The 15,854-nt window shown below is 44.5% G+C and overlaps 2 long non-coding RNA genes across 4 annotated transcripts in view; both read right to left on the reverse strand.

Moving 5' to 3' along the window:
* Positions 1-376: 376 nt before the first annotated feature.
* Positions 377-1,141, reverse strand: LOC135397788 (uncharacterized). 3 transcript variants are annotated; one of them, XR_010423755.1, is made up of 3 exons: positions 987-1,141; positions 840-916; positions 377-687 (listed from the first exon to the last, which is right to left on the reverse strand). It is a non-coding gene; the product is annotated as an uncharacterized LOC135397788 (long non-coding RNA). The 3 variants fall into 3 exon arrangements; XR_010423754.1 differs by having other exon boundaries at positions 377-558; positions 626-687; positions 840-1,141; XR_010423753.1 differs by having other exon boundaries at positions 840-1,141.
* A 12,899-nt stretch (positions 1,142-14,040) lies between these two features.
* Positions 14,041-15,854, reverse strand: part of LOC135397790 (uncharacterized) — a 33,017-nt gene continuing 31,203 nt past the window's right edge. Inside the window, exon 3 of the long non-coding RNA XR_010423756.1 lies at positions 14,041-14,082. This is a non-coding gene — a long non-coding RNA (uncharacterized LOC135397790). The remainder of the gene's footprint in view (positions 14,083-15,854) is intronic.

The raw sequence follows: 15,854 nt of genomic DNA on the forward strand, positions 1-15,854 counted from the left end.
CCCAGTCAACACAACATTGCAAATTCAACGCTGAAAACACGTTCAAAATCAACCATGTGAATGCAGGGTCGACGTTAACAATTAACGTTGATTCAACCTGGCTAATGTCACAGCCAGAAACGGGTTAAATTAACAGCGACCAGAACGCATATTCCACGTTACTGAAACGTAGTTTACGCGTGAATTCAACGTATACCAATGTTGAAAAAGTGGAATAATCAACAGCAAACTGACAACATATAATTAACATGCGATGAAAATGCAAATTACACGTAACTACATTTTTAATTATTATTGATACATGTTATTTCTCGATGCTTTTATTTCACAAATAGGCATAATGTCCTGATAATAGTCGTAAATAATGACACAAGAATATGCTTGCCGTAAGGTTTTATTCTCCTTACACTTGATTAGCACTGCTACATTTTTCAATACTCTCTCTTGTGAACAATAAAGGCAGTTAACTGACCGTTCTAATTGTTGAAATGCACTAGAACCTCGCGGGAAGCCACGTCGTTTCGGCATCCAGGCTGTCTTCTTTCTTTGCGACTACGCCTGCGTAAAAGTGAACGCAAACAAAGCAAAAGATCAATTCGAACAGCCAAGACAAAAATTACGTTACATCTGTGTACAGGCTCGCCATTTGCTCAACATCTGCCTTTCTTTCACGCATCGCTCTCTGTCCTGAAATACAAGTGACGATAATTATCACACGAATTTGAAACGGCCAACAACGCTGAAAAACAATTTCGGGAGCCCACCATGTAATAGTGACCCTATTTGCACACTCGACAAATGTAAACACAATTATGAACTCAAATCTGACGTGCACATACCTGCGCTTTCTACGAATCACTCATAAACCGCACACACTGGACTTGCTTGCGGCGGCGATAATCTCTGAGCCAGCTTCCTGGTAGTAGAGAGCCCGTTGTAACGGTCACAACCGATTCGTATATCCCAGCAGTGAAACCTGTGCTTACCGATATCACAGTCACCAGCACAACCCGGTTCGAAACCAAAACAAGCCACGAAACAAAGAAGAAGGAGCCGCAAAAGCGAAATAAACTTGAAACGCCAGCATCAGTTAATGGCGATTACAATCTGAGGAGAATGGCGTCTGGTGCGGCTTCCCCGATTCTCACTTTGAAAGGAACTGACTTGAATTGGATCCTGGATGGGATTGGATTGGATAATGCAGTTGCTTTACGTATGATAAACCAACGTGATTTCTACGTGTGCACTTTGCAGGTGAAATCCTGAAGTTAAACTTGTGCAAAAACAACGTTGTTCGTTCTACGTTTTCGGTTACGTTAAATTCCAGCGTAAGTATCAACGCTGTCATAACGTGCTCCATTCAACTGCTGGTATATGAGTGTTGAATCAACGTTAAATTCCTGTATTACAATTCGCACGATGAAATTTTACGTAAAATCTGCGTGAAATTGATGTTCTCAATTCACGTTTCACATTGTTCAACGATATTCAACGTGGATTTTACATTCTGTCAACTATGTGTGTTGACTGGGTGAGTTTGATTTTTTCTTTCTGATTTTCTGAATGATAGATTACTCTGTTGTTTTGATTAGGAATATCTTCTTTGTAGTTGTATAGATTTTATTTCCTCTTGTGTTCGTGTCGTTCCTTGTTCTGTTTGTTGGCTAGGATCATGCTATGTGGTGAAGTTTTTAACGTGTCTATTTTCTGATGAGTTAGATTTTTTCTTCTGATTTTCTGAATGATAGATTACTATGTTGTTTTGATTAACCAATGTAGTGGTATAGATTTTATTTGGTCTTGTGTTCGTGTCCCATAGTCTTCCAGGGTCTCTGCTGTTCACAGTTAATTACATACAACTATCAGAACTCCCAGCTATTGCACTGATGGTTCTCACGTATAGGAATATTAGACTTTTTATAATACAACTTTTAATTTTGTTTATAATCATATTGATTAAGATTGATTAAATGTGGTGATCGTTTCTCGTTTTGATATGGTGTAGCTATTATTTCCCTACATGTTGGATGATTGGTTCTATATTAATGCTATGTGTTGATTCGAATTATTGCCTTATGTCTGCGCTATTCACTTCAATAGAAATTAAATTTGTGTCATATTGGATTATTAAACTTAGCTATTGTGCTCGAAATTACTTACACCGATCAGATTCTAACATCTCAGACTTTTTATAATAGCACTTGTAATTTGATTGTAATCGTATTAATTAAGAATATCTTCTTTGATTAAATGCGCTATCACTTCTGATTCATTGAAAACTTGTGTGATTAGAGTTACTAAAAAAATGTTGTGTTTGATCTGTGATACCTATTCAATGCTATTGTATCGTACCTGTAATAAGTATATTCTTTGTTACGTGTATTGTGTTCCTTCTGGTTCAGGTTTTTTGGGTGGGTTTTTCCAATTCACGCAGAGTCATAACATAATTCCTAATGACTTTAATAAATATATTTTCACTTGTACTTTTGTGTATGGCTATCCTTTGCATGTAAACAGCCTACTGCACACCTGTTGTAGCTGAAAAAATTACGATTCAAGTCGACTCAGGCTGAAAAATGACGAAAGTCGGCGGCCCAGGCTGAAGGGTAAACGCGCACGCAGCCCTTCGGCAACGCGACGCCCACAACAGCAGCCCTCCACTCTAGCGCCGCCCACCTGTCGCGGGAAGGAAGTCGGCCCAAGTAGGAAAATGGTGAAAGAAGTCAGTCCAGGGTGAATGGTAAGCGCGCACGCAGCCCTCCGGTCACGCTCCGCCCACCACAGCAGCCCTCCACCCGAGCACTGCCCTGTTACAGGTGGTGAATGTTTTTTTTTTTCGGCTGGGTTTTTCTCCTTCACCTGATTGACATCACAATTGGCACAATTCCCAGCACTATTGGCTTTAATAAATATATCTCAACTTGATCGGCATTAATAAATATATTTTCACTTGTACTTTTTGTGTATGACCCTTCTTTGCATGTCTCTGCATGTAAACCGCTCACCTGTTGTATCGGAAAAAATATGTGAAGTCGGCCCACGTATGGCCAAAGAAGTCTGCCCAGGCTGAAAAATACGCTAGCATGAGCGCACGCGCAGCACTCCCCCGCCGATATAAGCGCACGGACAACCCTCCGCACACGCGCCGCGCGGGGAAAAATACGCGCAGGGAAAAATACGCGCAGGGCTCAGGGCAGGGGTGCCGTAGTTTCGCCCCCCCCCCCCGAAGCCTGGACAAGGCCCTTTACTACTTGGGTGGAAAATTACGATTAACGAAGGTCTGCTCTAATTCCGCGAGGTTTTTGTTTTGAACAACGCCGGCCGAGCAGATCCTCCTGTATCGGAGTGCCCGGCTATAAGGAATGGCGAGTTTAGTATGGCGCGGGTGGCAACTGTTAAAGGAAAGGTACTGCTGAGCATCAGTGGGCTTTCGGTACAGGTCAGTGGAAAAACCCTTCTCGGTTACTTTTACATCTAGGAAATTAACAGTCGTTGCCGAGAAGGAGTGGGTGAACTTCATGGCGGGGTGTACCAGGTTGAAATCGCGAATAAATCCTGTGAGATCTTCTTCGGAGTGTGGCCAAACCATGAATATGTCGTCCAGAAAGCGTTTTTATAGACCAGGTTTCTTGTCGCGCACGGCTAGAAATTTTTCCTCTAGTGCACCCATGAAAATTTTTGCGTACGTTGGTGCCATCTTAGTTCCCATAGCTGTGCCATTTATTTGTAGATAGTGGCGGCCGTCGAATTCGAAGTTATTATTTTTGAGGATCAAGTTGAGTAGAGTTGGTAATACAGATGGGTCAACCGCGCGATCGGAGTACTTCAGATACGCCGCCTCCGCTGCTAGCACGCCATCCTCATGTGGGATGTTGGTGTAAAGGGAGGTAACGTCTAGCGTTACAAGCAAGCTTGCATTGGGTGGTTCACATTTGCTAAGTATTTCGAGGAAATGGTTGGTGTCCTTAATATATGAGGGTAATCGGGGAGGGATATCTTTAAGGAGGTGGTCAACGAAGCTAGAAATTTTCTCCGTGGCGGTGCCGATTGAGGAAACTATAGGTCGCCCTCGGTTTCCTGGTTTATGGATTTTCGGTAGCATGTAGAACCTGCCTGGTTTAGGGTTGTGGGGGGCTAGAAATTCATATAGGCAGGAGTCGATTATTTCACGCGCTTTTAGGGATTTTAGGGTTTTGGTGATTTCGGCAGCTATCTTATTTGTTGGATCACTGTCAAGCTGCTCATAGAACGTGTTACAGCCCAGTTGTCGGAAGCCCTCGTTAAGGTAGTCCTGTTTGTTCATCACTACGATTGCCCCTCCCTTGTAACCTCCCTCACACTTTTGTAACCTTTTAAAAGACCTTGTACATAGATTTTCGTCTTAGTCCCGAAGAAGGCGGAGCTTCCGCCGAAACGTAGACTTCCCCAGACCCTTAGTTGAAATGCCAGTTTAATAAATAACTTTCCCCCACTCCCTACTTCAGTCTCTGGTGTCTTTTCCCCCTTATCTATATCACATATATATATATATATTACATATAAAGGGGAAAAACATTGCAGGAGCACTTTGGCTGCGCATATAGCATACGTATGTTTGTAACTCAAACGTCGCCATGCATGACCGGCCTCGGTGGCTCAGTCGGTAGCGTGTTCGCCTTCAGGTCCCGAGATCGCGGGTTCGAACCCGGCCGAGGACGCCAGCAACTTCGTGGCAGGGTGCAAGTTGCTTAGCACGCCGTCTTCCGTGAAGGACGTTAACTACGGGGTGCCGTGTGATGAGCTTTCATCGCACGTTAAAGAACCCTCAGGTGGGCAAAAGCAATCCACAGACCGACTGCTATGGCGTCGCTCATGATCTCAGTTGTCTCGACGTAAACACCCAATTATTATTATTATTAAAAACGTCGCCATGCCAGTACATACACGCACGCACGCATACACAGACACACACACACACACACATGGGATGATGATGCGGTGGGTCATTCACCGCCGTTATGGCGGTACACTGCCCCATTGTGCTTGTGGAAGAGATGAGAAAGTGATGATGACGGAAAAGAGTTCGTCCATTAGTCCAGTGCTGGAGAGGAACTCAGCAACAACTCGTAGGCCTTGCATCAGATGTGAGGGGTCCGACCATGACCCAAGAATGTGTACACAGGACTCTGTTCAGTGTGTGAGAACATGATTGTGCCATTCCTACGTAATTTTGTGGCTGTAACAACGCGAGTACACGTACATGCGTACGCTTTGCGTAGACTGCGCCTTGTCAACCGATTGTCGCCAACAAGGGCACAAAATAGGAAAGCAGATATGTCTATGTCAACGTGAGCAGTAAAAGGGGAAAAATATGCATTCCAGTTGAAGCAACCAAAACGGATATGCACTAGGTATCAGTGCAGTGATAAAAAAAGAAAGAAAGAAAAAGAGAACAGGGGCTTCATCGTCGTTACGGTCGGTACAAGCTAACGAGTGGCGGGAAATTCAAAAAGGTGGGCACGTGACACATTGCGCGTGACGTGTACCACGGCCTACACGTATCGCGCGAAGAGTGCCGTGCCTTTTTTTAAATTTCCCGCCCGCCTTTTTGAATTTCCTGTCACTCGTTAGCTTGTAACGACCGTAACGACGATGAGGCGATTAAGCCCCCAGGATAGATATGGCCATGACAACCTTATACTACATCCCCCAAGACCTGCCTATGGCAACCCACGTGTTCCTGCGGACAGACTCGGTGCGCAAGTCCCTCTCTCCGCCTTACTCCGGACCACATCCTGTCCTCGCCAGGAACGACAAAACGTACCGCATTTTGGTAAACGGGAAAGAGGATACCGCCACAGTCGACCGGCTGATACCGGCGTATCTCGAAAACCCCGGCATTGTCGCCTCCTATGCGCCCGGTTCTTCGTCGTCCGTCGCTCCCAACAGCCGCTCCTCTGCACCCGGCCGCTCTAAGCACGTCTCGTGGCCGGACAGCCTGAGCTGTCTCCAGCGGGAGGGCCCTGTAGCAGACGACACAGATGGCGTGCGCCGTGCGCAGGCACATCGAGTTTTGCACGCCCCTCGTGTTACGCGCCAGCCTTTGGCCATTCTACTCGGCCACCCTGATCCAGTTCAGTTGGCACCCAGCCGGCAATAAAGAACCTTCCGTTGCAGTCCTTTCTCTGACTCAACAAATTCATCTTTTCCCTCTTTTACTGGTCACGTTGACATATATGCTTTCCTATTTTGTGCCTTGCGCTCCTTGCCTTCCAGTAGCACTTTTTAAGCTGAATTACACAATAATTGCCTGGAAGAAAGGGCTCAGAATTTACAGTGCTCTTCATATTTATATGTACAGAGTTAAACAAGTATTGAACAAAACAACAACTCTATTTTAATGACAATGACTGGGGAGTTTCATCGCCAGGGACGATGCTCTACCCCAGTGCTGGCGGTAATGTGGTGAAATGCAATAATGCCTCACAATGAGGTAACGAAGTCATGGTGTCCAAAAAGTTCAGAGGTAGGGAACCCTAGATAGAGCATATAAGAAGTAGATTAAAACTTGTATCTACTCCGAATGGAGTTTCTATGAATAAATGGGAATACTATCGGATAGAAAATAGATAAAGCATTTATATATACATTGAAAACAAAGTAGTTAGACATAGGATAGAAAGTTGCCCCATTTTTCTACACAGATTGTGTTCATGTAGGACACAAAGTTGCCTCATTTTTCTATACTGACTGTATTTATGTACTATATGAAGTGGACTTTACTGTCAATAGATGGTGCGTCACGAAACGGGTTACGAAAGAATTTTGAACAGGGAGCCGATGGTAGTAGCTCGATAATCTTCTTCTGTATTCCAAAAACCAGGAACTTTCCATTTATTTCACCACCACATCCCACCCACTGCGCAAAACTCCAAACCGCAAAAAAAAAAAAAAGAAAAAAAAGAAGAAGAAGAAAGAAAGAAAGAAACGAAAAAGAAACCGAAGAAATACGCTTGCACACGCTCACGCCTGTGACGTGTTTGCAGAGGAACAGATACTAATAAAACACGCAACGAAATGGCTAGGCCACATGTGGAGCCGTCTTAGCTAGAGATGCAACCACACGGGTGAGGAGCGCACGCATAGTGTTATTTCGGTAGCGAATAACAACCACAAAAAATATTTCCTCCAACTGGTTAGTATATTACTGCATTAAGGACTGTGTTTATTACTCAAATTACTCGATCTAACCCAGCACAATCTCCACACCAAATTAATGCGGTGCTGCACGTTGCGCATGCATGGAGCCAGCCCCGTACGATACGATTAGCTACATGCTATCAGTGAGTTACACTTGGTTTAAACGATGGTATAGACAGTTGAAATAGGTACAAAAATGGCACTTCCGCCCTGGTTGACACATACACTTTTTATACCTTTTCTTCTGACAGTGTAGAAGCAGCAGTTCGTCAAGTGCAACATTAAAAAGTAATAAACGGTAAATGTTGCCTGAAGTGATAAGTCACAATATTGCTATTAGCATTTGTATCTATGCCCATACATGCACAAATCATGTGTATTAGTTGTTCTTCAAATGTACAGCAAAAACAAGTAACACATGTCCCTAAAAAAGACCTTTTCGGCGCCTAGTATTAGCTCTATAGAGACTGTGTAGAAAATGTATACATTCTAGTTCCTGAATCCTGTATAGAATGTGTATAGAGTTTAGCAGTTAAAAACCCTATACAGCTTTTATCTATTTCCTATGCAGAAAATTGATACTAGATACGATAAATAGATTATGTATAGGTCCTGTATAGAAACTAGAAAATCATTCTTATTGCCTGCGTGCCGGCTGCTCTTCACGTGGGCACAGGGTGCGGGCCATCACCGCTCCTGTGGCTATTGGCGACCGGCACTCGGTGTCTGGATAGCTGGCGGTGGTTTTCTCGCAGGTAGCGAGATTTTGAACACCGTGGGAGTATTACTAGGATTTATATTGACACGGTTTATTTCAGCACGATTTATTTCGGAACGATTTATTTTGGACGGTTTATTTCGATCACCACCCGAGGGGAGCACGCATAGATTGTTATTTCAGTAGCGAATAACAGTCACTGAAAGCATTTCCTCCAGCTGTTAATATATTACTGCATTAAGGACTGTGTTTATTATTCAAATTACTCGAACTAGACCAGCACAATCTCCACACCAAATTAATGATATATATATACGATTATAGATACATAGATAGATATATAGATACGATACGATATACGATTAGCTACTGCGATCAGTGAGTTACACTTGGTTTAAACGATGGTATAGACAGTTGAAATATGTACAAAAATATTACTTCCGCCCTCGTTTACCTTTTTATACATACGCTTTTTATACTTTTTCCCCTGACAGTGTAGAAGCAGCAGTTCTTCAAGTGCAACATTAAAAAGTACTAAACGGCAAATGTTCACGTTGTCTGAAGTGATAAGTCACAATATTGCTATTAGCATTTGTATCCGTGTTCATACATGCACACATCACATGTATTAGTTGTTCTTCAAATGTACAGCAAAAAACAAGTAGCACATGTTCGTAAATAAGATCTTTCGGGGCAGCTATAGTATTAGCTCTATAGAGACTGTATAGAAAATGTATACATTCTAGAGTCTGAATCCTGTATAGAAACTGTATAGAGTTTACCAGCTAAAAACCCTATACAGCTTCTATCTATTTCCTATGCACAAGATTCACACTAGACACGATAGATAGATTCTCTATAGGTCTTGTATAGAAACTAGAAAATCATTTTCATAAGGAAGACTAAGCAATTTTGACATAGTGAGAGGGTGCGAGTCCAGCTGACTGAGAGAGATTGAAAGTTGGGTTCTGGAAGGTTGGTAGCGCGGGCAAAAAAGAAGCATGTGGTCTAGGTCTTCCGGATCGCCGCAGCGTAGTCTATTTTGTTACATAAGTGTTCTATACCTGGACACATCTCCTTATTTAAAGGAAAAAAGATAAGATTTGCACCACACAGTATGGTTGGGAGGATCTAGACCAATTGTGCACGGAACTGATTAGTTTTTTTTTTTTTTTCATATTTAGCGTGGTGCTTAGCATGCGGAAAGACAGAGGACGAGGGCTATGCCACGATATTCCAGTGTTCGAAATCCCAGATCTCAAAATTCAATATATAAAAAAAAAAAGAAATCAATCTCAAAGCTTGTAGAGTGAGGTAATGCTTTTACGCCGCGTCCGTCCTAACCCCCCCCCCCCCCCCCCCCCCTGGCGCACTTGTGCCACCTCGAGCCAATGATAGTTGGCATGAGCGAATAAGATCAGGAATATTTGCCTCCGAGTGCTTGAGTCGGCTACGAGACGGCTACGCTCTCTCCTGCCCTTCTGTTGAGAGTGCTCCGGATCAGCACTAAGTGAATATGAGGGCTGGGACCGGGGACACGGAAGGAAAGAAATTTCTCTGACACTGTTCGAGCTCTCAATATGCACCGGCTTGTCTGTGCTCTTTCACTTCTGTCGAAAAAAAGTGTCAATCGACTAGTAATGCACCTCCCCCTGACGTCCGTAATGATAGCGAGATTGGGCTACTTGGTTTCTGGAAAGATAGTGAAAGTGGAAGAACGATAACCGACAGTCACTTTTGTGCTTCTGTGTGACACTATACGGCAATCGAGGGACATAGGGGATAATTATGCCAAATTTCGTAAGACGCAGAAAAATTTAGTTCTTATGAAAGACATACATGACTGGTCCACTCGACCTCATGCTCCTGTGGGAGAGGCGGTCGCCTGCCCCCCCCCCCCCCCGCCCGCTTAAATCCGGCCCTGGTAGTACCCAAGTACTACTGAAGTGATGAAGTACACGGGGGCACCAAAGTCATTTGATTGTGGTCACGGTTCAAGAATTTCAAGCGCACAAATCGCCGTGTGATGATACCGACAGGCTTTCCTGGCCCTCCACCAACGGCACCAACCTTATACTAGATCCCATACAAGAACCGCAGAGAGCACACAAACAACAAATAATCAAAACTACACTCATCTTAATGGACAATACCGGCTGGCAACCATTGACAGTGTTTTGAAATGCAACCCCACACCGGGAAGGATGGAGCGTGCACAGCCAGGCCCATATAGGAGCCCGTCGATACATGACGAAAGAGGTGGACGAGAGAGACAGAAAGAGGAAAAATAAATTTATTCCTATGTTCGGTGGCATTGCAGTGAGTGCATGTGTCTAGGGTAATCCTGATAACATGAAACTCAGTGCGCCAGTCAGCCTAAGAACACGTGCTCAGAATTCCGTGGGATCGAGAGTTGTAATTTTTGACATAACGTATGGGCACGTGCGGCACAGCAGTATTCAACCTAGGCTCTTATAGGCCAATGAGAAGTTACGCAATCAAACCGCATACATGCCGTGGACAAAAAAAAAAAAAAAAAAAAAAGAAGGAACAATACGAGCACCGGATCTTATGCTTATGAATACGGCTCTTACGCCGAATAATTGCTAATAAACCTTGAGGGTACAATAGATAAGTAAATAAATTGCATTGAATCTAATTATAGTACACTGGAAATCGGGTGACAAATGGTGCAACTTCTTTTACGAAACGTACAGTGCGAGGGGAAGGGATGCTCTCTGGGTCGGACAATAGAGAGTTTTAGTATACCGCTACCGGTGACCGGTAGGCTACCGCAGTCCCCGGCTCCGGTATAACAGGCTCGTTTAGTATAGCGCGACTCTACCGCGACATTTCACAAGTAGCGACGCACGGAGACGGGAAGGAGAGCGGCGGCGCTGCTGTCGATCTCGCCGGTGAAGCGCGCGGTACGCTGGCGGTAGGCTGCGCGGTATTTCGCCCCTCCGACCGGCGGCCCGTAGGACCGGGAGGCCGGTATTCCGCTCGCGCTTGCGCAGAGAAGGCATGACGTCAATACCGGCCCAACCGGTAGCCTATGGCCGGTATACTAAAACTCTCTAGTGTGGGCCGTACTAGGAGCATTTTGACAAACCAACGGTGAATTGTGTCGAATCACAGCAACTTCTAGCCAACCCCTAGCAAACACCTAGCAAACGCCTGTGATTGGAGGAATTGATACTTTGAGTTTATGATCTAAAGCGCTAAAGCTGACAAACATGAACAACGACATGGACAACAACAACGCACCACTAAGATAAACTGATACTTATTTGTAAGTTTTAGAATTATTAACTCAGTCAATCACTAACAGGCCCAAATGACAGTTCTGATTGATACCTTGATCTGTCACAGCAAGCTCTGAAATTGTACAGAATACAATATTAATGACGAGTCTCCTTCTTCATGAGGCCACTTTGCCATGTACGCCCGATCTTCAACATGTCGCTATCCCACGACGCGGGCTAAATGCATCGCATCGGCCCGTGATTCCCCACGACCTCTTGCGTGACCTGGCTGAAAGCGCGTTAGCATAAAAGTTGAGTAGAGACTCAATCTCAATAGCCTTGGCAGTGCATTGAGCGCGCGCTCGCTGCTCTGCCGCAGCTGTTCAAGTCTGAGACACCAACTCAACTTTTATACAAACAGGCCGACTGTGTTCTTTGACCAATCTTTTTACCCTAATGATATGACACGATAGGTAGCTACGTACATGTAATAAAAATTTGGCCTCTGTGACAACGTACTCATAAAATATTGACGAGTGTCCAGAAAGTAACATGTGAGTAGAAAAGCTTTTCTCTGCATTTGCCAATATTTTCCTGCACAGTTCTGTTCTACATTAAAAAATATCAGTAACCATTGATCAATCATTATGAACCTACTCTGTACATTGGTGCGAAGAGTGCTTCGAGAATTAGAGAATGCAGCGCATAAGGAAAGAGCGAGTTCTAAAGTGTTAAGAGGAAATTAAATTCGGAAATCAGCACAATGGTAGTGCCGATTAGTGATGTCGCTCTTCTACGTACATTGACCCCATTCAGCAAGACTTTTATTTTCCCGGCCGTATAGGGTGAGGTGGGGCAAGATGAGACACGGGGAAGACGCGACATTTTTTGCTCGACGCCGCCTGTCTCAGAGACGCGTTGCTCCATGCGCTTGAAACTTTACCCATAGGTGGCTCTCAATGTCCGCTTTATTGCGCGCAAGAATTGTCCGGGTTGGTGTATGCGTTGAAGAGGAAAAAAATCAGTTACTTCTGCCACGAATGTGGAGACCCGCAAAAGACGCGCGATTTTCCATAGTCCTTTTTCTTATTATCTGTGCAGCAGCGTTTCGCAGGCTTATTCTGGCACTGTAAGTTCACATCCTATTTATTTATTCATTAAAATAGATATATGCAAAATATTGGCAGTCTTGGTTATCCGATGTTGAACAGAAAAATTAATGGATCCGATGATATGCACGGAGCAAGACGCGACAATTTAATATAATTTAAATTGAATGCAATTTAAATTTAATATAATTTAGAAACAGATAAGACAACTATTAGTTGGCGTTTAGCTTGTTTCTCAGACATTTCTTTTTTGCATATGGTCTAGGATTTTTTAGCAAACTTCCCTGTTTCCTAGGATATTTCCAGCAAAGCAGAAGCCCGGGCAAAAGCGACCGACCAGCGACACATCAGACTGGCGATGCAAAAGACGGTAGAGCAAAATAGCCTGGTTCTGTGTGCTTTTATTGCACATTATGTGGGCGGTTGGCTCTAGGGGGCTGTGTACGGGCCCACGGGCTTTACTTTGTCCACTTGGAATGCAAAAACTAATTTGTATAGCTCACTACCACGGCGTGTCTCGTCTTGCCCCGAGGGTTGGGGCAAGATGAAACAATCAGCATTTTCGTTCTATGTTTATTTGAGACCGGCTACGTCCGTTCTGCATTTACAGGTCAGAAGCTCTAGACCCCTGCGAATGTGCCTATGGCTAGTTCTTTTGAAAAACACGAAAAATAAAAATTACATGTTTAGTTGCAAATTTCTGTTTCATCTTGCCCCACCTTCCCCTACTACCGAAATATTATCCAGCTCGCGTCAAAGTTAACTTGAACACCCATCCAGCCTGCGAAGCGGGAAGCAGAAAACAACGCCTTCATAACGAGGGTCGCCCCTATAACTGTAAATAGATGACCAAAACACTCTCCGCCGTTATTTCTACTAAGAACCACTAGGGTCCGCAGGACTTTCAAGTTAACCCTGATGCGAGATGTACGCTAGTGCTTGCGGCAGTGGGGCGGGGTGCAAAATCAGAGAGGACAACGTCGTGAAACCGTGAGCCTCTCAACACATGAATTCAATTTTTACAAAGTATTCAACTACAATGACCCCAAACAGCGATTTTCCCAGCACCCCCTAATGACCCCCAAATCTTGCAACAACCCCCAAGCTGTCGGCCAGTAAGGTCAAAAACGCCACAAAACCAGCGGATATGTTATATATATATAACATTATAACGCGGGGAAGTTATATATATATATATACATAACATATCATAGATAATAGATATGTTATAGGATTGGGATATATCCGTACGAGACACCTCCCACCCACCCCCTGAGATGAAAATGATGGGAATATCCCTGACCCAAATGATACTTCCTTTGCTGCTCAGCTACAGGAAGTGCTGGTAGAAATTGTGGAATGACTGATTTTCCTGCTATAGCGACACTGCTACCCTTAACTTTGTAAGTAAATGCGAATGTTACATTGAGCACATTTGTATCACTTGAGCACGATGTATGTCTTATTGCTGGCTGATTCTTGATTTACTGGACTGTGGCCTCTCGGTTCTTCGACGTTCTCCTGCGCAGCAGAGATCTTGCGGCGGCCGGCAAAGAACAATGGCGGTTGTTTCTGCAAAGAACCTGCCAGTTCTAAATCTCAGAGTCTTAACATACTATAGGACATACCGGGAAAGGTCGTCGACGCAGTGTCACGTATAGGAGATAGGCCAGCAGTAGCAGCATGGCCCCAGCGGATAGTATAAGCAGAAGAGGGTCGTAGGCCAGCCCAAGGCCAAGCCCCACCAGCACGATGCCAAGGCAGAGGAAGACATACAGGCTGCCTTGGATTAGCCGTCCGGAAAACCGACCTTCGGTCATTTTCTTACCCACTACGTTGAAAAGAGAGAGAGAGAGAGAGAAGTTTTTGAGGTTTTGAGATTGAGGGTTACAGACAAGTTCTTGCAGCACGAAGTCAGTACCTGAATGTTTGTACTTAAAGGGAGCATGGAGAAGTTCCCCAAAAAATGTAGTTCTCGGTGCAGAATGGTTCTCAAGGATGACTTTGATCTCAAATACGGGTGTTTATTTTTAGCCGTTACAGAATTTTTATTTAAACAAAAAAACTATGAGAGCAGCATAGATGTGGATTTTCCAGTTTGAGTTCTACGGCCAGGCGGACATCCTCTCGAAGAAAGTGTGCAACCAAAAGATGACTAACTACCCAAAATTCCATTAATTAACTTTTTAATCGGGGGATTTCGGAAAAAAAGCAAGTTGACTGATTGAGAGACTGTCCTAGTTGCAAGCCATTTGCCGTTTAACAAATCCTGAAACAAGCACGTGCGTTAAAATATCCATTCCCGAATTTTGATGTGCAAATGGGCCGAAACTGCGGCGAACGGGAACGCGTCGAGTACAGCGCTCATTTCCCGTCAGAGGGCCACGTGCTTTGGAGCAATGGCGATGATTTGAGTAGGCGCCGCTCAGCCGGCCAGATAAACCGCTTTCCGGCCCAGACAAGCCTCCGTCGGGGAGGGTGATGCGCTCCTCAGGCACGCTTTTTCGGTTTCGGCTCATTTGTATATCAAAATTCGGGGATAGATATTTTAACGCACGTGCGTGTTTCAGAACTTTTTAAACGTGGAATGGCGTTCAAGGAGGATAGTCTCTCAATCTGCTATCTCGCTTTTGCCCAAAATTCCCTAATTAAAAAGTTAATTAACCAATTTCAGGTCCCCCCCCCCCCCATTAGGCATCTGATACTTACATACTTTCTTCCAGAGGATGTCTGCCTGGCCGTAGAACTCAAATGCAAAAACAACATCTATGCTGCTCTCATATATTTTTTAATAAAAATTCTGTAAAGGCTAAAAATAAACACCCTGTATATGCGACTTTTGCCATATTGCATTCAACGTGGGCGCAGTTCACGCACGAATAAAGCGGCGGGCATCCGCTCGACACACTCCCTAAAGGCGTCCTGGAGCCCATTTACTCACTCCAAGGTTGCTCCAAGCAAGCTCGCCAGTGGGGAAGTTTACCTACTTCTGATGCCATATGTAATTTATCCGTCGCGCCGGTAGCGGCCGGGTTGCGGCAGTCACCTTTTTGCTAGCCGGCGTTTTTAGTTAATGTATCTATTATTCTAACCATACCGTAAACTTTTCACACTTTTTTTTTTTGGCGTAAATGGCTTGTCCCATGGCGCACACCTTTTTGGTGTTTCCTTTACACCCGAATCAAGGGTGTCGTCTAAAACACACTTTAATTAGGTGTATTCCTCATACAACACTCTTATAATGGGCGTTTAAAAACAAAAACACTGTTAAATGAGGAGTATTCTATTGAAAGCACCTTTCAGGATTGAGCTGTTTTGTGGCAAATACTCCCTCTCAAATGGCTAGTGTAATACAAGATCCCGCGGTAGCATACCGAGACATGCAGTTCGACGTTCTTGCGTCTATGGCAAGTACCAACCTGAACACGGCAGACTTCCAGGCGTGGTTTCATCGTACAACCTAACCCGGTGCGCAATGCGCCACAGGCACGCCTTGTTAGGTCCCGTAGGCGTGAGTGGCGAAGCTTGAAGAGACCTGGGCACCATCGGCAGGGGCGGATTTAAGGGCTTGTCATGGGGGGGGGGGGGTGCGCTCTTTAGGAA

Source organism: Ornithodoros turicata, chromosome 6 (assembly GCF_037126465.1).
Source record: "Ornithodoros turicata isolate Travis chromosome 6, ASM3712646v1, whole genome shotgun sequence".
NCBI lineage: Eukaryota > Metazoa > Arthropoda > Arachnida > Ixodida > Argasidae > Ornithodoros > Ornithodoros turicata.